Genomic DNA, 23,619 nt, shown 5'->3' on the forward strand with positions numbered 1-23,619 from the left:
TTTAAAAATTATTTCTCGTACTCTTGTTGGCAAGGATTTGACCAGTTAGATGGTTTGGACTAGAAGTAAGAGTTTGCAAGATTGGAGTGGATTTAGGGGTGGCTGGCCAGCCCAATTACTTTTCTATGTGAATTTTTATTTTATTTTATTTATTATTATTTTTTTTAACATCTAAATCCAGTTTTAAATACTTTTTGGTCGAGTCCAAGCTCCCACCCTGCAAGGCTGCAAATGGAGCTTCAAAGATTGTACACTAGAGTGGCAATTCCATGTTACAATTCATCTTGCAACCTCATCTAGTGTCATTTATGTAATTATGTCAAGTGAGTTCGTTTGGAGTACCATGCTACTAGTCATTGTACAACCACATTTAGTGCCATTTATGTCAAATTTCATTTCACATCTGCACTGTTTTATGACTGCACTACATCTGTAAGAGTTAATTGTTTCAATAGTCATCGAACTTAGATTTATGTCTTTAATTGGTTACTGAAGTTTAAAATATCGATTTTTAATTACTGAACTTAGGTCCACGTTTTTTATTGTTCACTAAAGTTTAAAATGTCGAGTTTTAATTATTGAACTTTGAAAAATGTTGTCCATTTCTTATAGTAAACTTGACAACTTTTAAAGTTCAACATTTATTTTAATGAGCAACGCACAATATTTTTTAAAGTTCAGTTGCCAAAACTCGACATTTTAAATTTCAGTGAGCAATCGAAGTTCAGTGATCAAAACTCAACATTTTAAATTTTAATGACCAATCAAAGACATGAACCTAAGTTCAGTGACCATTGGAACAATTAATTATCATCTGTATATAGAAACATTTTGGACGTGAAGCTAAGTGCCAGCAAAAATCTTGTTTCTAGAACCTTCTTGATGACTAAGTTCATGGTGATATTGCTACTCTAGAACATGTCATATGCAAGAGCTTAGAGTTGATAAATATCATAGTTTCGACTACCTTTACACGACCATGCATGTTCTTCTTCGTGCACCAACTATCAAGTCATCAAATTGATGAATTAGATTATTTCGTTTTGTAATCAGATATTTCATGTGCCATGTAGGTGTCACCACTGATGGATGCAAGGGACGGACATGGTCTGGCCTTTAGCCCGTGGTTAGATTCAAACCATTAAAAAATTTTATGTATTAAAAAAAATTATATGTAAAATTTTTAATTTTTTTAGTCCGATCTCGAACTCACCCTTGAATTTCACATATATCTTATATGTCATTTTTGCTATTGTTGGCAAAAAAATGGATTGAGTGACTAACTTTGGCACAAAATTTGAGTAGGACCCGGTTGACTACTTTGGAAGTTCAAGATTGATTTGTGTTCTCTTCTGTGATAATATCGAAATCATGTAAGCTCAAAGTGTGTCAATTGAAAGGAGTTTATGTTGTTGGAAGGGAAACTATTTAAGGGTGTCCCACATAGGAAAATTATGAAAGCAAATACCACTTTAAATAGGATTGCACTTTGAAATAGTGTGATCATGTGTGGCATAAAGACTCTCTCTACGTGCGCACGCAGGGAGCAAATCAAACCGAAATAAGCTTCAGATGAGGAAATTTGCCCCTTGGAAGAGCCTATGTTTTGCTAATTTTTTCTTCCAAATGACCGTTTGAATTTCAAAACTGTTAAAATTCCTACATTCATTGTCATTACAATCATGAAATTAAGCCTATATAAGCAACTCGGTTTCTAACAATTACACACAAGAAGAAAAATCAAGGGAATACTGTATACAGTTTCTGGATAGATTTTCATATAGCATATAGTCTCGTGGCTGTTCAAAAGTTGTTTGGTGATATTGTTCAACACAAATTCTGTTCGCTCGAGTAGTATTTGAGGTGGTCAATTCTACTATTCATCCGTTGTATCCAAGGAGACAGACGTTTGATTTAATCCTAAAGCACCTACGGTAAGAGGGAGAATTTGTTTTAAGGAAACTGTGTTCACACAGACCTCGGTTAAAATATTTCTTGTTTTTGGCTGATTAGTTTACTTGTTCTGTTTATTAAAAATTAATATGCTTTATTTGGCCAACTAGATTAATTTGGTCAAATTAATTTGTTCATTTTATCACAATTAAATCTGCTATATTTTGCCAAGTTCACCGCATATATGGTATATTCAAATATAGTAAGCAATTGCATATACGGTAAGCTATTGCATATACGGTATGATGTTGTAAATACAATTGCATATACGGTATGATGTTGTAAATACGGTAAGATGTTGCAAATATGGTAAGTTGCTTATATGGTATGCGTAAATATTGTATGTTGCAGATACGATATGTGTAAATCCGATATCAAATTGCATATACGATATGTGTTAATTCGGTGTTCATTCCCAACCATTTCATCTGGTAACGTTTTGTCCAACAGCTATCACATTACCTCTACTTTCCTCATCACCACTCAATGCAAACAAATATCACTTGTCATTAAATTTGCTTCAATACGAAAGGCTTAGAGCCTAGAGTTCCTTATCAAATTCACAATATTTCCCAGAATAATTTTATATATAGAATTTCCAATAAAGTATAACGACCCGGACCTCTCATCCAAACCGTTAGCTTACGTACTGTCCGCTTTAGGTAAGCCTTGCGCCCACTTACCCCTCACGACTTTCTGTCGCGTCCTCCAGGATTCTAACTCTTGACCTCTACATAAGAGAGACTTAAGTTAAATTCTAGTACCAATTGGGCAAGCTCGGACCTCTCGCCCAAGCCGTTAGCTTACATACTATCCACTTTGGGTGGGCCTTGCGCCCACTTATCCCTCACGGCTTTCTGTCGTGTCCCCCAAGATTCGAATTCTTGACCTCTACATAAGAAAGACTTAAGTTAAATCCTGGTATCAATTGGGCGGGTTTTTTTGTAACGACCCTGACCTCTCGCCCAAACCGTTAGCTTACGTACTGTCCGCTCTAGGTGGGCCTTGTGTTCACTTATCCCTCACGACGGCGCAAGCTGTTAGCTTACGTACTGTCCGCTTTGGGTGGGCCTTGCGCCGTCGTGAGGGGTAAGTGGGCACAAGGCCCACCTAGAGCGGACAATACGTAAGCTAACGGTTTGGGCGAGAGGTCAGGGTCGTTACAAAAAAACGCGCCCAATTGGTACCAGGATTTAACTTAAGTCTCTCTTATGTAGAGGTCAAGAGTTTGAATCTTGGGGGACGCGATAGAAAGTCGTGAGAGGTAAGTGGACGCAAGGCCTACCCAAAGCGGACAGTACGCAAGCTAATGGCTTAGACGAGAGGTCCGGGTCATTACATAAAGAGAACTTTGAAATATTCATATGCAAACACGAATGGATGTCCAAAATCCAAAATATGTGAAAAAGTAGAACGCATTTTTTTATTTAAAATATCAAATGTTGGAGGCCAATTGACTTTAACTTTTTAACAAATGCATGTTTTGGGGAAAAAAGTGGATTAGGTTACATAGAATTTGAAGGATCCCTATTCCTTTCATGCCGGATGTTCGGATCATAAAGAAGAAAACAATGATGGCATGTTTTGAATAATATTAGAAGAACAAGATGTTTGTCACAAATAAAACCTATCCTGACTGATTCGATAAGATATTTATCATTAATTTATTTTCGACTAGTTCAATATACAAAATGCGTCCACGTTAATTTCATTTGAATGAATAGTTTTATTATCAAGACTTAATGAAAAAAAAAGGCTTAATATGAATTATTGCTGGCTTAATTAAGTTGTTTGTCTCTTCCTGTTGGCTGTTGGCATATCTCATGTCAATTATGTCCTCCTAGTACTTGCGCTGCTTCTCTCCTCTTACTCAACGTTGGACTTCCAGAAGAACTTTCCCAACTGTCTCGACTTCGGGCTATTATTTTCTTTTTTCAAAGCGAATAATCAGCTTCAAGGTAGAATGACGATGGAACTTTATTGTAGTTCATCAACTCGGTACATACAATGTAATTGTTATATCTACACTTTAGAAGTTTAAGAGAATGGTCAATAAATAATTTCTAGAATATTAATGGGAATTACTTTTTCAGCTTTTAACAGAAAGTATTTACCAAAAAGAAAAGTAAAAGGCTACGTCCCATTCATTGCTCTTAATAGTAATTCATGTGAACTTCCTTAACGTGCCAAACACTGAAGATCATGGGCCCAAGTCAACTCAATCCATGCAAAAGATAAGCATTTGGAAATTTGACTATGAATTAAAAATCAACTTTTAGTTGGACAATGGAAAAAGGGACAACATTTAAAATTACAACTGTGTTGTACCATAAACACACATGCATGGACATTTATTAAAAAAGTAAACATATTCTCAAAGGGATATTTGTATATTTAGGTGTGAAATTTAGAAAACCAACCCATTATAACTAGTGCAGTATCAACTTAACTTATTTAAGGGTAAGAGTTGAAAACCAACAACACAAGAATAAGTAAGCCAAACAAATCTCATTGTCGTCTGCGAATTAATGATCTGTTTGGCATGATTAGTATAAGCAGAAAAAAGGGTATAAGAAGAAGAAGACAAGTGGTTATGCACTTCCTTAATGTGCAATGATCTAAAACACTGGTGATGGGCTCGAGTCAACTCAATCCATTCAAAAGAGAAGCATTTTCAAACTTGTGTAAAGTGTTAAAAAAAATCAACTTTTAGGAAAACATTTAAAATTGCAACTGGACTCACATTAGATCCAATGTTTAATTAAAATAAGAATTATTTTGATTCAATCATGCATATTGGGATCAGGTTATACTTAAAATGTATTCATTTTACCTTTTTGCATTGTAAAATAATGTCTGCCTTGTTGATTGAGAGCCATTCACCACAACATGGTGAAAGTTATGTAAATAGGAGTGAAGAGATAAAGTTCTTCTTGATGGGCCAAGATTGTTGGACAATTGTTGAAGGTAAATCGAAGAATGTGATGATATGAAACCATTTTCATCTTGTTTTGGTCTGGTGGGGCTATACATACAATCACAATGTGATAAGATGCGCTTCCATATATGGAGCATTATAGGTCCGAGAAAGACACAGCTTACTTTGAGGGAAGAGAACGTGAAGTCCTATCTAAAAAATTAAATAACAAGTGGGAAAACAACATACAATACCGCAAACCACAATCTTAGACAAATGATATGTCACTCTTGGTATACATCTTGTTGTCAATTTAATCTCGCAAATAGATTAATCGTAACAAGTAGTAAAGTTATGAAGGGTATTGATCTTATTTTAATTGCAACTAACTCTAACACTGACACTAACACTAACACATACAATTAAGTTGATTATTTTAAAAATGGATTGTCTAAATTGTTAACTAAATTATCTCAATTGCACACAGGAATAATTGTACAGTCAAATTCAATCACATTTAAGCACTAGGATTTATGAATCCAATATTGTGATACATGATTTAATTATCAACTACACATTTTTGCTTTATCCTAGGTTGAAATCCATGATCCTAAATTAGTAATAGCCTCTTTGGAGGTCAACTAATCTTGTACTAAATTATAAATATATAAGAATGCATTAAATCACAAAAATAATTACATGGCGATTTCACAAGGCATAAGGTATCTCCATCTATTAAAGAACTCTGTTGTTTATTTGTGTTAATTTGAATCTCTCGAAAGCAATATAAATCACAAATACATTCTAGTGGTGATCAAGAAACTAAATGAAATTAAGAGAATAATAAACAATCAACCAGGAAAGCAAGAATTTAACAAAAATAACCAACTTCATATTAATTCAAGATACAAGGTGTCATTAATCCTAGTAATAAAGCATTCAGCCTAACATGATTCAAAAAATTAAGAAAAGAAATTAAAATAGAGTCATCTTCTTCACCACAACCCACTCCAACGCACCGTACCCCACCGCCCAACCCAAAACCACCGTCGTCGACGACTCAATTGCTTGAAGCAGCATCCCATGCCCCAGCAAAAAATGGGCGACAGTGTTTCTATGGACCAAAAACCATGTTTCTATCGATCGAAAATCAGTGTTTTTCGGCCACCATTGAAGCCGATTTCACATGTATTCTAATCGAATGCTTTGCGTTTAACACAAAATGAATGAGAAAAACTTTACTGATCCAATTTGTGAGTGCTTATACAGATTTTTTCCTGTATCACCGAATGAATGGGGAAAATTTTATTGGTCCGGTCTATTACATTTTATTTCTGATTTAAACCGTTTCTTGATGATTTGGGGCCATGGAACTGCTCGTCTAGGGGAAGTTTCCAAAACACAACATGAAACTAGGCCCCTGTTCGTAGCAATTAAAAATCCAAATTTTAATTTAAGTCAAACTAAACAATTAATTTTAATCACATATATTTATGGGACCCACAAATTTTCAATCATAAATATATCAATTTTTATTAAAATCTACTAAAAATCTAATTTTAATCCATATCAAATAGAGGCGAGGATTGGGGAGCATTAACAGCCTGTAACGAAATTAGGCTATGGGTGTTGAAGGATTGGCCAGAATTGGAGGAACGGCCGTGCGCAGGATGATTTTTTGTGCATGAAATATGCCTAATTTTCAACCAATTATTGCTATTTTCTGGTATGGGATGTAGAGTGGGATTAGGAAGTGTTGGTGATGTCAAGATCTGGTGGTTTTTCCGGCATTGAGTGGGTGGCGGCGGTGTGAATGGCTACCACTGTGTGGTTGGTCGGAGAAGGAGGAGGAGGAAATGTGGGGTGGGGTGGGGGCAGTATTAGTTTTGAAATTTTTCTTAATTTTTTGGGATTTTTTTTCAATTTATTTAATATGATAATTATCAAGTTACCATTTTACCATTTTCAATTTAGTCAAAATAGGTCAACATTTATTATTCTTGGTCAACTAACGGTCAAACGGACGGTTTACATCCATTTGAACCCCTGGTGCATATTTTTGAAATGTTTGGTATTGTGGGTGGCACAAACTAAAGGTTTTGGCAAAGTCTGTTAATAAACGAAAGGTTTGGTACCTCGGCTGCAATTTTCCCTAAGAATTATCTACTTCTAATATTTTGTAGTTTTCGAATAACAATTTTCATATTTGATATGTGAAATTTATTGGATTTTGGACTTTTTTCTTCCCTATTACATTGTTTGTTCATAGAAAGCTTGTGATGTTTGATACTTGGTGCTATTTATAAATATGTCTGAATGGTTGTACTATGTATTTGGAAGAGCACGAACCTAACCTTTTCTCGACATAATTATGTTATCTCGCCCTTTATTTGTTGGTTGGACTATTGTTGACTTGTTTTTGATGAGGCTTAACATAAGCTAAACTACTTTTGATGCATTATTTAATATTTATAGATATCTTTCATTACAAAATTCTGCAGTACAAATATCCACTGTAATCTATGAAATATTAATACACTTCATGATTTGACTTTGATAATGATTGTCGCTTACAAATTTGGTCTTCTGAAATGCAAATGATAATGGTGGTTTCTTGGAATCTTACTAGCCATAGGAAATACAAATCTTTTTCCTTGACTTTTAAAGCTTGGAATTAGTTATCATTTCTCGTGGAAGTGATCAATGATTGAGGCTTATAGATGAAAACGATGAAGACGAAATTCAACTTTTTAAACCTTTTATACTTATTGCACTCTTTGGATTCAATTATTACATATGCATTTTTTATTGGTGATAGATGATGCAAAACTATGAAGTTTTAAATTTTAACTATTTCAATTTTCATGTCGTTGACATTATTCACTTTTTGGATTAATTATTCATTTATTTTTTAATTTTTTAAAAATTTTCGGTTCGACCCCAATTCAACATTTTGACCCTTGACCCTTTTTAATTTTTGGATCGATGTCTGGTCCAATTTTCAGAACATTGATGTAGACTCATGATCAGACACGAAGCTATTGTGCACAACTACTAGGAAGGGCATACAGAATTCAATTACCCCACCCGCAGACCGATTGCAAGAAACTGTTGAATAGGTCCTTCAACTATTAAATGACTCTAATTCAACCTCTCAACTCAGGTTTTCATACTACTTTGATCCCTTCATCTTCAAAACTCATCCACTTTGGTGTTTCATTTTCTTCAAATTTGATCCTTCAAATGTTCGAGTTGGTCCCTAAACTTCTCCTAAAGTCAAATTCAGTCTCCAAAACTTTTGAATTCATTCAATTAGTATCTTCCCGATCAAATCCAAACTTCTCGATAACTCTTCAATTTCAACTATTTAGCTCTAGTTACGCTCCAATCCATCTCCATTTTGTTTGATTCACCTCAAAATAGAACTTTTAGTTATAAGAAAAAAATAAATAATTAAATGCACTGAATTAAGTAGAAATCTACTCAATTAATCCACACTCCACATGCTTAAAAGCCTAGATATACGTGTAAACCACCCTTATCACTTGCAAATCTACATACCAAAACAGCACCTACTTCTTTCTCTACGTTCCTAACATTTACGGTAACATATTGAATAGTAATAATCAAATTTATTTCAATCCGTACACTATCAAATCCTTGTTAAAGACAAAGTTTAAGCATGGCGAACGGCAAATCCACTTAGTATTTAGGATTTACTCAAATATGCCCGACAAGGCTTCTAAAACAGTCATAAATAGTATTTAGCATGGCGAATGTAAATGGTTCTTTCTCTTAAATGATAGTCATGACTACCGAGCACCAACTGCTAACTGTCCCATTTACAAAATTTTAAGGCATGCCATCGATCCCATCTATAGTAACAAGGTACATGTTCAACTACATGGTTCTATATGTCTTTAAAATGGAAGATAATTATTGAATAAAGTGTAAATATTATGCCCTAGGTCCAATCAACTTTGAACATAAATACTTTTGATATATAATTAATGCAATTTAATGACAGATCTATTATTTAATTAATAGACAATTAAATAAATAATAGAATCCGTAGATTCAAATCTTCATAATTTGTTAATCACAAGGAGTTGTGATTGTGAGATACAAATTATATCTGATTGAATCTTAAATCGTCTGTGCTCGTAAGTAATAACGAGATACGGATATCGTTATTACGGATAGACCATCACGTGTGGCATTTCTTACTTGTGAAGTAAGTAGCTGATCTCACAAGTTAAAGTGTGGTGACACTCAAATGAACACGTGGATATTTTGTTATAGAACAAAACATTGGAGACTTGCCGAGAGATTCCACATGGATAACTATTTGAGTGTCAGTGGTTAATCTCTAACGTTCGGTAGTGGAATTGGTCCTTTGACTTGAGGTCGTCATGGTATCTTATATGAGGACAGTCATACTTTGGCGGTGTTGGATGTTGCTCTGCAAAGGGCCGCTAATACGACATCGTTCGAGTACGTCAAGAATCGTATGAAGGTTGTGATTGACCAATAAAGGATTCGTCACTCTTAGATAGTAGGAGATTATGATCTGTGTTTCATTTAATTAAGTTGATAACAAAATCCTTGACCAATGTGTACTCATAAGTCGAAAAGGAGTTTTCGACTTATATTGACTTAATACAAAAGTGAAATATATGATCGATATTCGGGATTGACACAATTCTATATCTAGTAATTGATCAGATCGTATTGACGAAGTGATTATAGTTTCACGGTAAACGAATGAGTTTGGTTTTGTCATACCACATGACATTTCCCGTCATATGTATTGTCCTGACACATTGCTAGATATCAATTTGGGACGGCGAGTGTGAATTGACGATAAATTAAAAGGGTGTTTTAATTTATTAATTTTGATTAGATCAAAATAATATTTCACGTCGTTAGACAAGTAATCGGGAACCTGATGAGTCGCACACAAAAGAGAATTGGAAGATTGCAATTTATTAATTAATTAATTTAACAATCGTTGGATAAATTAATTAATTGGGTTGGTTATTTATAGGCCTGAATTAATTAATTCACGGATCAGATTTAATTAAATGGTTTAATTAAATATTGGACTGGACCGGGCCAGGCCCGTTTGGGCTTATATAAATACAAGGCTAGGGTTTTCAATCCATATGGTTTTTCCTTCTCATAATTATTCTTACTAGCATAAGAGGAGAAAGCTCTGGTAGTTGCAATCTTATTCTCCGTGTGGATCACTATTGGAGGCTGGACAATTGGACAGTTGTGGGTGACGAATCAAGATTGCTGGACAAAAAGAAAAGCAAAAGGTTTGCAGAATTATTCGAAGGTAGAGTCTTTGTCATGATTTCTATCTAAACACAAAGGGATCCTTGGTGGGAATCGAAATAATTTTAATTTTACGCTGTACATGTATAAGTAGATTCCCAGCAGTGGTATCACAGCTCACTTTGTGTTTGTTAGAAATTGTTTAATATATTTGTGCAATCAAAAGTTGATTGTTATCCATTTTTCATGTTCTTAGCATGTTTCTAGCAATTGAAGAAAATTTAGTTTTCTTAATTTTTTGAAATCTGATTTCAAATAAAGACGTGGCAGCGGCGAACTGCCGTTGCTACCTGGGGCAGCTGCCAGCAGTAGGGTGCTACTGGCAACGGCGCCTGCTGCCTCCACAGCAGCGTGAGCAGTGTTTTCATGCTGTTGTTGCGGCAGGAGCTGCTGCTCAGGGCTCCTACCGCGGGCCGTTGCTATGGCGCCGGCCGGCGACGCCGACGCCACCAAACTAACAAAAAAAATTGGGGTGAATCTAGGGTTTTCAGAAAACCGTTTAGGGTGTTTGGAGGTAGGGGCTTGTGTTGCAATTTCTTAAGTTGTAAGCCCCCGGATGCAATTACAGAAAATGGTCGAAGTTCCAATTTTAAAACTAGGGCCTATTCTGCAATTTGTTAAATTGGAAGGGCTTGTTTTTAATTTTAAGCCTTGGGTCAAATTGCAAATTTTGAAAGTGTTTAAATTTGAATTTTAAATGGGTTTGACCCATAATTTAATTTTGACCCAAATTAAAATCTTATTTAAAAATTGACGATATTTTATATTTTCATTAAAATTGGATTTTAACTTAAATATTAAACTTTGACCCCAATTGAATTTTATTTTATTTAGGAGTGTTATCCTAGTCTAAAATATTGATTCAATTTGAATTAGAGTTGGACTCTATTTTAGGACTTAATTAAAATTCGATTTTAATTAATTTTTCATCCGAAGATATTTTAGAAATTAGAATTGGATTCTAATTTGACGTTTAATTAAAATTTGATTTTAATTAAATTGTTTCGTCCTAAACTTTTCTTTAGATTAGAGTTAAACTCTAATTTGGTGTTTGATTAAAATTTGATTTTAATTAAACGGGTTGGCCCTAAAAATATCAGATTTAGAGTTGGACTCTTGAAATTAGAGTTTGACTCTAATTTGATATTTAATTAAAATTTGATTTTAATTAAATTATCCCGCCCTATAATTCTTGAATTAGAGTTGAACTCTAATTCAGTATTTAATTAAATTTGATTTTAATTAAACATGCCCGCTAATTAAATAATTGATTAATATGATTAATTAATTATTTAATTGTTCCGATCCATTTGTCTAAAAGAGTTTAGACGACTTAATTGCTAGAAATTTGAAACTAATTTGCATATAATATTAGATATTATATAAGTATACATTTATGTGATGAATGTATTATTAGTGGACGATCATGGACTCGACCATATGGATGTGTTGAATGATTAATTTTTATTCTTGTCGTTTTTTGGGCCTACGAGCTCTTAAATTTTTTGGGCCTGCGAGTCCAATTTTATTTAGGCATGTGTGCCAACTAGTATATGATACCTGTTGCAACTGGACTAATTGAAGAAACAAGAAGAGGAGGGGACTATGGAGATGGTGCATTGATACTGTTCAATACTATACCCCCTAGAAATTGACCAACTAGTCTTCCTTATGGCTCGGGAAGACTAGATAGTAAAAGTCCATAATCGTCCACACTATTATATATATTTATTTACATGGTAGATGTATAATAAAATATATATTATTGTTACGATGAGACTTTTGAATGTAAAACTCCTTCATAAATTATTAAGTCACATTTATAATCGCCTTTCATCATTATAGTGAAAAATCAGAGTCCCAAATCATCTCAGCTTGTTGAATATACTCAAGGCTGGTCAATTAGGAATATGTTTGACACTATGAAATATTTAATATTTCTGAATGACGGGTTTGACTTAACTAAAATTTATCTTTTGTTGAGTACACTTAAGGAGATAAATTTTAGAGGCATGTTAAGCTTATACATAAGATGTGTGAAAACAAAGATTTGTCAGCCTAATGATTTGGGAGTTGTATGGAGATACAATTAATAATAGTATCTACCCAAATGTTATATTAAGGCTTGTTGAGTACACTCAAAGTCTTAATATAATAGATGAGATCCCAACCCACTGGGAGTCAAGTATGGATTCCATAAATTTATGTAAGAGGGTCATAAATTTCTATTAAACAGTGAGAGCATAATTAATTTAATAAAAGTCCATGTTAAATTAATTAATGCATTTTATATATTATTCTTTTTCTTTTCGTCATTTATATTTATTGAATTGTGAGTAACCATGTGTATTTGAGAGGCATATTGGATGCCAACAACCAAATTAAATCTTCTTGATTGGCACTGTAATTTGAAAATTGTTCTCAAGCATGAGAGAGTTGGTTGTCCTTAAGTAGCCATTTTTCAGAGATATCTGGTGATGACTCGATTAAGGAAGAGGTAGCTGCTATAATGAACGCGGTGATGACAATAGTACTGCAATGTATATAATACCTGCAACTTTGTCACCTGAGTTACAAAAACAACTTGAGAGTATAGATGTTAACACATAATTCTTCATTACAAAGAGTTGTATGATAATAATCATGTGTGGAAGGTTATGAGACTTTCAAACAACTATACCGATGCAAAGTGACAAAAGAATTTTCAATCAATTCTCATGTACTGAAGATGATTGACATGAGAAGTGTCTCAATTGAGTTCAATCATTAACTATGAACTAAGTATTGACTTAGCTCTGCAATCTCTGTCATAGAGTTATTCATACTAATTATGAATTATGATATGAATAAGCTCGAATGCATACTCATTAAGTTGCTTGACATGCTTATGACTGTTAAGCCCTTTATCAAAGTTGGTAGTGGGCAAACCATTGATTCCTCTAAGGGTATTAAGAGGAAATCTAAATGGACTTTGGGAAAGCACCCAATATGGTTAAGACAGTCTAAGCGAAGGACAATACCAAATCTAATGACCCTTGGTTTCATTATAGAATGAAAGGTCATTGGAAGGAATATAGTGTGGCTTATGTCTACTTCACGAGTTTCTTAGGTATTTGATACCAGATGTAGATCTCATATTTATACAGATATGGAGAAACTAAATAGAAATAGACCACTGCGAAAGGGAGAAGTTGACCTACACGTTGAAGATGAGCAAAAGTTGCTGCATTACCTGTACGGGCATACTTCTTATCGTTGCCTTTTCACTTAGTAATGGAATTAGAGAAATGTTGCTTTGTACCCACCATAGCTGGAACATTAAAATGAATTTCATGTTCAGACATGAATCATTTTAATGTTAAGGACAATTGTTGTTCCTGCATATCTTGATTAAGATCTTAATAGTTATGGTAAGTTACAAAATAACATTTATATTCTTAATACTAAAGATTCTATAATGAGTATAGAAATTATAAGGCATAAATGCAATAATCTAATTATTACCGAAATTTGGCATGACAGACTTTGCCATATAAATGAAAAGTAATTCCAAAGTTGCATAGAAATGTATACTTGGGATTAATTGATTTTGACAAGTACAAATTATGCATGTCTGGCACAATGACCAAATCTTCTTTTACTTGAAAAGAAGAAAGGTCAGCATAATTACTGGTCTAATGCATAGTGATGTATATGGACTCGTGTCAATTAATGCCAGGTAATGTTTCTCTTATTTAATCAATTATCATGTATACTTGATGAAAACTCAAACATAAAACTCTTGAAAAGTTCAAGGGATACAAACTGGAAGTAGAGAAACAGATATGTAAAGATACCCTCACATTAAGATTCGATCAAGTGAGAGTATTTTAAAGATAAAATCTAGATTATCTAAGAGAGAATGAGATTATCTTGCAATGGACTTATCCACATACACTGCAATATAGTGGTGTATCTAAAAAGAGGAATCGTTAACTATTAGATATAATGAGATTAATAACAAACCATGCAAATCTCCCAAAATTGTTTTGGGGTTATACATTGATTGCAGTGTGCAATACACTAAATCATGTCCCATCTAAATTGGTTAACAGAACTCCATACGAGTTATGGAAAGACAATAGTCCCAATTTATCTTATATGAAAGTTTGGGGCCATGAAACTTATTTAAAGCACCTTGAATCGGATAAGTTTGACACTAAATCTGATAAATACGTATTTGTGGAAATATTTAAAGGAGACATTTGAATATAAATTCTATTATCATGAAGAAAGTTTTCGTCTCACGACATATCGTCTTCTTAGAGAAAATGTTTACTCTAGGGGAGGACAGTGGGAGTAAAATAGAACTTAAAAGAGTTCAAGAGTCCACAGATATAATTAACCAAGTAGATAAATCCGAGTTTGATCCCATATCTGATCAGGAAGTAAAGACTCCTGAGGACATGTCAGCTCTATGTGAATCTAGTAGGATCATTCGACCTTCAAGAAGGTGCGAATCCATGATTACTAATCAGGTATTACTGATCGAGGATAATGAACCTGTTAGTTGCACCAAAATAAAGTCAAGTGTTGACTTAAAAGAGATAGCAAGAGGCCATGAAACTCGAGATGAACTTAACGTATGTGAACAAGGTTTGGACCTTGGTCAAGCCTCTTGATGGAATAAAATCCATAAAATTTTGTAAATAGTTTACAAAGAAAAAGTCAATATGGATGGGAATATCCATATATATACAAAGCAAGGCTAGAAGCAAAGGTTACGTGTTGACCTTGGTGAAACCTTTCTCCTGTAGCCTTGTTGAAATTCATTCGGGTTTTACTTACAACAATTGCATATCGTGACTGTAGGTTAAGAGAAGTCTCTTGGAGCTAAAATCTTAGATTTGATGAAAAAGTCAAAGTGTTTGATTTTATCAAATTTGAAGACGAATTGTGTGTTTACAAGAAGATAGTGGGAGCATTGTCGTATTTCTAATATTATAGAAAATGACATCCCTATGTTTCAATCGTCGAAATAATGGTTGTTAAAGGATTTATTCATGAACGATATGGGAGAAGCAACTTGATCTATACAAATAGATCTGGAAAATTGTCTAATTCATCCCAATTTACACATTTGAGAAGATTTTATATGGAGAACTAGTTTACTCTTAAGCGATATGTTGGAAATGTTCCAAACGTGAAGCAACCATTGATTCGATAATTGAAACCTAATACATGATCACTTCATAAGTAGCAAAGAGTTGCAATCTGGATCATGATGTTCATAAATGAACTTGGAGTAACTCCTGATATTGTTTATCACATGTCATTATATTGTGATAACAATAAAGCCATTGCGAAAGCGAAGGAACTAAGGTTTTATCGATGATCCAAACATGTATTAAAGCGGTATTATCTCATCAGAGAGATAATACATAGAAATGACGTAAAGAGAAGAACAAATTCCCATATTTAACAATATTGCAATCCACTGACAAAGAGTTGTCGTAACATAAACATGATCGTTATGTAGACTTATGATATTGGATACATAAGTTATTGAATCTAGTGCAAGTGGGAGTTTGTAAATATTATGCCCTAGGTCCAATCAACTTTGGACATAAATATTTTTTATATATAATTAATGCAATTTAATGACAGATCTATTATTTAATTAATAGACAATTAAATAAATAATAGAGTCCGTAGATTCAAATCTTCGTAATTTGTTAATCACAAGGAGTTGTGATTGTGAGATACAAATTACATTTGATTGAATCTTAAATCGTCCGTGGTCGTAAGTAATAACGAGATACGGATATCGTTATTACGGATAGACCATCACGTGTAACATTTCTTACTTGTGAAGTAAGTAGCTGATCTCATAAGCTAAAGTGTGGTGACATTTAAATGAACACGTGGATGTTTTGTTATAGAACAAAATATTGGAGACCCGCCGAGAGATTCCACATGGATAACTATCTGAGTGTCAGTGGTTAATCTCTAACGTTCGGTAGTGGAATTGGTCATTTGACTTGAGATCGTCATGGTACCTTATATGAGGACAGTCATACTTTGGCGGTGTTGGATGTTGCTCTGCAAAGGGCCGCTAATACGACATCGTTCGGGTACATCAAGAATCATATGAAGGTTGTGATTGACCAATAAAGGATTCGTCACTCTTAGATAGTACGAGATTATGATCTGTGTTTCATTCAATTATGTTGATAACGAAATCCTTGGCCAAGGTGTACTCATAAGTCGAAAAGGAGTTTTCGACTTATATTGACTTAATAGAAAAGTGAAAGATATGATCGATATTCGAGATTGACACAATTTCGTATCTCATAATTGATTGGATCATATTGACGAAGGGATTATAGTCTCACGGTAAACGAATGAGTTTGATTTTGTCATACCACATGACATTTCCCATCACATGTATTACCCTGACACATTGCTAGATGTCAATCTGGGACGGCGAGTGTGAATTGACAATAAATTAAAAGGGTGTTTTAATTTATCAATTTTGATTAGATCAAAATAATATTTCACGTCATTAGGCATAGTGATCGGGAATCTGATGGGTCGCACACAAAAGAGAATTGGAATATTGCAATTTATTAATTAATTAATTTAACAATCGTTGGATAAATTAATTAATTGGATTGGTTATTTATATACCCGGATTAATTAATTCACGAACCGGATTTAATTAAATGGTTTAATTAAATATTGGACCGAATCGGCCCAGGCCCGTTTGGGCTTATATAAATACAAGGCTAGGGTTTTCAATCCACATGGTTTTTCATTCTCATAATTATTCTTGCTAGAACAAGAGGAGAAAACCCTGGTAGGTGCAATCTTATTCTCTGTGTGGATCATCGTTGGAGGTTGGACAATTGGACAGCTGTGGGTGGCGAATCAAGATTTCTGGAACGAAAAGAAAAGCAAAAGGTTTGCAGAATTCTTCAAAGGTACAATCTTTGTCACGATTTCTATCTAAACACAAAGGGACCTTCGGTGGGAATCGAAATAATTTTAATTTTTCGCTGTGCATGTATAAGTAGATTCCCAACATAAAGGACTTTAGTTTAGACGCTATTTTTCTCTAAAGTAAATCTACTTGATTAGTAGAGCATCTTTAATGCATTATGTGATTGTAGTCTATGTGTAAGATAAATAGAAAGACTAGGGACGACCCTAATAGTTTAAGAGGCCCAAGGCGTTTAATTATTATGGACCCCTTAACACAAAATTCATTTTACAAGTGTAACAATATGTAAATATATAAATAATTAACACTTTTATATTAGAAAGAAAACTTTATACAATTCAAAAGATAGAATAGCAAGATAAAACTTCTCCCACAACTCGAAAAATTAGGCTAGTATAAGATTTAGGCTTCTCACATTTTGAGATGTAAAATTAGTAATCAAACTACTAAAATTAAGTTTTTTCAATAAAAATCATAGCTAATCCATTTAATCGCTTTTGTGACATGGATGATCGAAGACAAGACTTAATCAACTTCAATTTTGAAAAACTTCTTTCAGCATACTCTATAAGCAATCCAAGCATTTGCAAAACAACAATTCATTCTCTTAAGTAATCCAATACTTCAATTGCTCTAAAAATGTTTACAGATATCGCTTCCCTTAAAAACTTTTGACTCAGAAAATAATTCTATCCCATTAATATCAGAAATCATATTATGTTTCAAGTAATTTTCAAGATTAATGCAAGAACACTTCAAATTGTCATCATCAATAGACTTAAGTCTTTTCAAATTAAATAAAAATCCAAAAATATCATCATATTTCTAAAATTGCTCAAATCAATTCTAAAGTAATGATAAAGCTTGATCCACTATATATATGAAATAATTTATCTTAAAAGATTCTTCAACTGTTTGTGTTATCTCTTCAGAAGAAGTCTCATTAAATTGTTTTTTTCTATGTATAACCCATTTTTCATGAAATATCGATTCAATTTCTAATTAGCTTGCAATCTTTTTAGCATCAATCATGGCCAATTCAAACCAGATTCTCTATAACTTTTGAAAAACAAAATGAGCCTTTTTAAATGGTCTATAGTAACATCAATATGCATGTCTTCTGCTTGCAAATGTTTGCTTACTCTGTTAACATTATTCAACACTTCATACAAAATAATTATCTCAAGTAAGAATTCAAAACTGTCGATTTCATATGTTGCCTGACACTCAGCCTCACTTTTTGTCTTATGATCATCAACATTTGCTAATTGAAGTAACTTTTTTTATCTGTGAAGCTTGAAATCTTATCGCTTTAACACTTTTAATATGGATTTCCCAATGAGTTTGTAACAAGGGCTTAAGGATAAGACCATTTACATTCTCTTTGAATTTTTTTCACTATTTAGTATATGAAGAAAATAAAGTGTATATACGTTGCATCACTCCCTCTTGAGATTTAATCAACTTTTCAACCTTTAACTTCCTTTTTTTTTGGCGCATCCAGATTCAAATTTTTTTTAGACATAATTATAAGCAAAGAGCGATAAAACCTAATTTCTGAGTCTGAACTGAAAATTCTCAAACTTCTCCAAAATGAAAGGATTCAGAAATCGAAACCCTTCTTACTAGTTTCAGCAGTTCATGTAGCTGCGTGCAGATTTAGATACAAAATTAGTAAGTATTAATTTATTTTAGAAACTTTTAAACTCAACTTACATGCTCCAACAAAATTTGAAATTTCAGAAATTAGAACCAACCCTCAAACAAAATTTGAAATTTAAGATTTCTAGTTTTTTCCTAATCCTGCTTGTTTGTAAATTATTTGCATTCAATTGGAGAGGTTACATAAGCATAAGAAGAAGACGTCAAGGCAGATTAAAAAAATAAAATGTAGGCATGCTGTAATTTGATAATCCCATAAAAATTCCCTAATAAATTGCATTTACACACCTCTAAAATCAATAAAATCAAAATTCATTTTAAGAAACGCAATAGATCTAAAATCCAGAAAGAATTTAACAATCTTTTTTTTCCGCACAAATACATGGAAACCAAGAGATCAACAGAATAAAATTGAAGATTTTCTAGGGTTTGCTAAAATGTAAAGAAGCCAAACCTTATATCAGCTTCAATATCTTCCATTACAGCCATCTTTATATGTCAACTTTTATTTTTTGCTATCCACCCGAAATACCTTTTTAAAAATTCTGGGTTGTCAAATTCCTGCCCTGTACAAGAAGAAAGAACAAACAAAAATAAAATAAAATGGGGAAATATAATTTTTACACAAAAATAAGTATATGTTTGCGAACTCTCTGTATGTGAAAGAGAGCTGAACTGCTCATTCTTTTCTCCCATTTACCCAAATGGGATGAGAATCATTTTAGTGGAAAACTCATGAAATTCTTGCCATTTTAATTCAAAAGGTTCCAAGGTGTGGTTGGGGAGAGGAGGCTCTCCAGGGTTGCAGTGAAAGAAGGGAGTCAGAATGTGAGAGAGAGGTGGGTGTCTAAAAGTTTCACGAAACATGGATAGGTTACATAAGCATAAGAAGAAGAGGAAGAGGCCGAACTTGTGGTTGTGTAATTGAAGTTCGCCGGAACTTTTACTGCTTTGTTTGTACACTGGTAATTTTTAGAGATTTTCGGATTGGGATTGTTCTCTACTTCTCTTCATATTTATCACGTACAAGTTCTTTGGTTCTTGATAAGAAGGATGGGAGATTTTTTGGTGAAGATGATTGGAATGGAATGGAGAAGTAGGCAGTTCGTTTTCCTCTCTATTTGCCCAAAATTTTTAAAGGGGTGGCAATTTTTGGGCCTTTTTAGAGGCAATCTGAGGCCCAAAGAAGTGGCCTTACTTGCTTTGGGCCAAGATTGGCCTTGAGAAAGACTTTAAGTTCACGTAACATTGAAATTTAATAAAGACTCAGTTGATTCTCATTTTTATCAAAATGCATTTTTCTCTCTCTTCTTTTTAACCACATATTCTTCATTAAAATAATATTATACATAAATAAAAAAAATCCTCATTTTTCATCCACACATTTTTCATAAATATACTATTCTAAAATTCATTTTTTCATAAAAATAGGTGTCAAACACCCTCTAAATATCAATTTTGAAATTGATCTCTAGTGCATTCTATGAATTACTATTTATGTGACTTAAATTTTTAAAAATAAAAACAAAATTGTGTCTAAACCTTGATAAGAAAATATAAATTTGGAAAAGAAATATTAATTTTGCTCAGTTGCAACGTTAGTTCGATATAGTTCAAAGATTTTTTTTTTTTAAACATCGTCTATTTTTGCTTATGTGTTAAACTTTTGAAACAATCCACACTTGCATTGGAAATAGGGATACTCTTAGGGCCTGTTTGATACCTCCTTTTTTCGTAGAAAATGGAAAACATTTTCTATTTCCAACCAAAAATACATGTTTGATGGCAAAAAATTTCCATGGAATTGGTTTTTTTGGAAAACCCCATTTATGCACCATTTTCCAACTTTAAACATCGTCTATTTTTGCTTATGTGTTAAACTTTTGAAACAATCCACACTTGCATTGGAAATAGGGATACTCTTAGGGCCTGTTTGATACCTCCTTTTTTCGTAGAAAATGGAAAACATTTTCTATTTCCACCCAAAAATACATGTTTGATGGCAAAAAATTTCCATGGAATTGGTTTTTTTGGAAAACCCCATTTATGCACCATTTTCCAACTTTTTAAGGAAAATGTTTTCGATTTTCCTATGGGTTTTGTGGTTTTTCATTTTACAGCTTTATTATTTTTTATTTTTTTTGGCAATTAAAACAAATTCATCCCCAATTGTAACAAATTTTATCCTTTTAATTGATAATTTTCATGATAACAAAATCAAACTGATACTACCAAAAATCGTACCTGAGCAATTTCGAGCTGGACGACTAGTGGCGAGTACAAACGTGTTCTTCCGGTACTTGAAACAAAGGTGTCGAGGTGTGTCCTCGTCGCCCCTCTGATGCTTAGTTAGAATATGTGCGTGAGGCTATGGACTGAAAATTGTATTAAAAGAGTACTTGAATGATGAGGTGAAACCATGTATTTATAGTGTTAGGTGGTTGAATCCTATTAGATTTGAACAATTGGAGAATCTTCATCCCGTAGAATCCTATCGGAGGTGGATGTTTGTCATGCATAACAAGTGTGGGATCAGTACAAGTCTAACAACAATAAACTCCTCTAGCATCTAGAAGTCTTGTGGTGTATCAAGTGTTCACGTCACTGTTCGTAGGAGGATTTGGTATCGTTGAGGTAAAAAAGCATGAGGACATGAATACCGAGGACTCCACTTCCCGACCTCATGGTATGATTAAGAGAGAAGTCGAGGATATTTTCCATATCCTCGGGAATACCCGACGAATATATTTTTGAAGACTGAGTTGGGGGAGTCATCGGGAATAAGAGGTCGAGGTAAATGGATGGACCATATCAGGTAAATAGGTGGACCATATCACTGGCTCCCGTGCATCCATGCTCGAGGTTCGAGTGTGGGATGCACAGGTGAAAATAGCCCACGTGCAAAGAAACCCGAGGTCCAGTTCAGAGATGACATTAGCCCTAAAGTGAAAGGCGGTTTAACTTTGGTTGCCTCGATGAGTGACACGTGTCCAGATCCAACAGTCCAAGCCGGACGACCCTTGGGTTTCCCACTGGAGTTTATAAATACCCCAGTCATTTTCCATTTCTTACCATTTTACTTCTCTGTGAATTTTTTCAGAATCCTCAAGCTTGGGCATTTTGTGGGTTTTGGGTCGTCGATGTCTAGTGAGTCTACCTCGTCGTCATCCTCTGGGTTGAGGACAACCCCAGAGAGTTTAGGTAGGTCGATAATCCCTGTAGCCATCCCTATTTATGCACAACCTCGAGCAGAAGATAACTCGACGCTTTTAACATATCCTGACCAACCCTGTACCCTTAAGGAGCACCTGGCCATATCAACGGCTAGAGAACATGGCATAATGCCGAGCTGTGACATTCGAGTGCCCGGGGTAGGGGATAGGATGGCTATAGCTCGGGATGGGGAGTTTGTGATTTTCAGGGATTCTTTGAAAGGGAGATTTAGGTGGCCCTTGCATCCGTTTTTTATGTCTTTATTAGTCGAGCATAACATGAGCCCGGGGCAATTAGTGCCAAATGGGTGGAGGATGCTCGCCTATTTCTTCATCGCCTGTAGATACCTGGGCATTACACCATATCTCGACCTATGAAGAATGGTCTTCGACCTTAAACAGTTGCCCCAGTATACATGCTTTGCCTTCCTTTCTACCCGGGGAGGTTTTAGAATCCCGAAGATGCCCAGCTCCTTAAAAGGGTGGAAGGAGAAATGGTTCTACGTGATTCCTCAAGATATCGACCTTCCATTCAAATCTCGATGGGGTTTTCCAGATACGTCGAGGTTTTGTGAGGGTCAGGCATACTTTGAGAGTCTAGAGAGGGACAGGCAGATGTTAGAAAATCTCGAGCCTCTGGTGTTTGATATGGACGACATCCTCGGGGATGACGTTCTCGATCGTGCAGACATTAAAGGCGTCGAGGGTAGGACATGTACCTTTTTTCTTAATTTTTTGCTTATTTATATTCTCGTTTCTAATACATCGTTGATGTTTTGCAGCAATGACTTTCAATCCCACTGCTTTGCGACAGTCCGTGCAGTCTAAGTCGAGGGCTCCTCAAATCCGAACTCCGGGGTAGAAAAGGGAAAAAAAGAGGCCTCGAGCGTCTGGGGCAGAGCAACAAAAAAGAAGCGGGGCAGGAGAGTCCTCGAGGCACAGAAGCACGTCGCCTGGAGGCAACACTCCTCGATCTCTTCCGCCTCCTCGGGAGCACACGGTAGTGGATCTCGACGAGGATAACGTGCCCCCGGGTACTGAAAACGTCGAGAATACAGGACAATCGTACTTGATGTTGGGCCTTGTCGACAAATACCGACAAAGGCTCGGGTATGAAGAGGCCGGTAAGGACCTCGAGTCACTTATATTCCAGGTGAACTATGATTATAAAATTTTATAGTCTTTTTATATCGAGGTCATAGCTCATGGTGAATGTGTTTGCAGGCTTTGAGTATAGCTCGAGGTGACTTGCTCAGGGGAATGGACGATTTCCGGAAGGTGATCGAGCTCCAGGAGGCAGTGGAAGCTCGAGACAAGAGAGTAACTGACCTCGAGGCTGAGCGCGATCTTGCGAAGACCGAGCTTCGAAAGGCTCGTGATGAAATAGGCCTCGTGAAAGACGAGGCAGAAGAATTGAAGATAGAGCTCGAGAAGGTGAAGAAAACCCTCGAGGTCAGGGTGGCAAAAGCTCGGGCTGAAGCTGTTGAGGAATTCCAGAAGTCCGAGGACTTCAATAAGCTGGAGGGCGACTATGCAATGGGCTCATATTTCCA

This window comes from Olea europaea, chromosome 16 (genome assembly GCF_002742605.1).
Source record: "Olea europaea var. sylvestris chromosome 16, O_europaea_v1, whole genome shotgun sequence".
Taxonomy (NCBI): Eukaryota; Viridiplantae; Streptophyta; class Magnoliopsida; order Lamiales; family Oleaceae; genus Olea; species Olea europaea.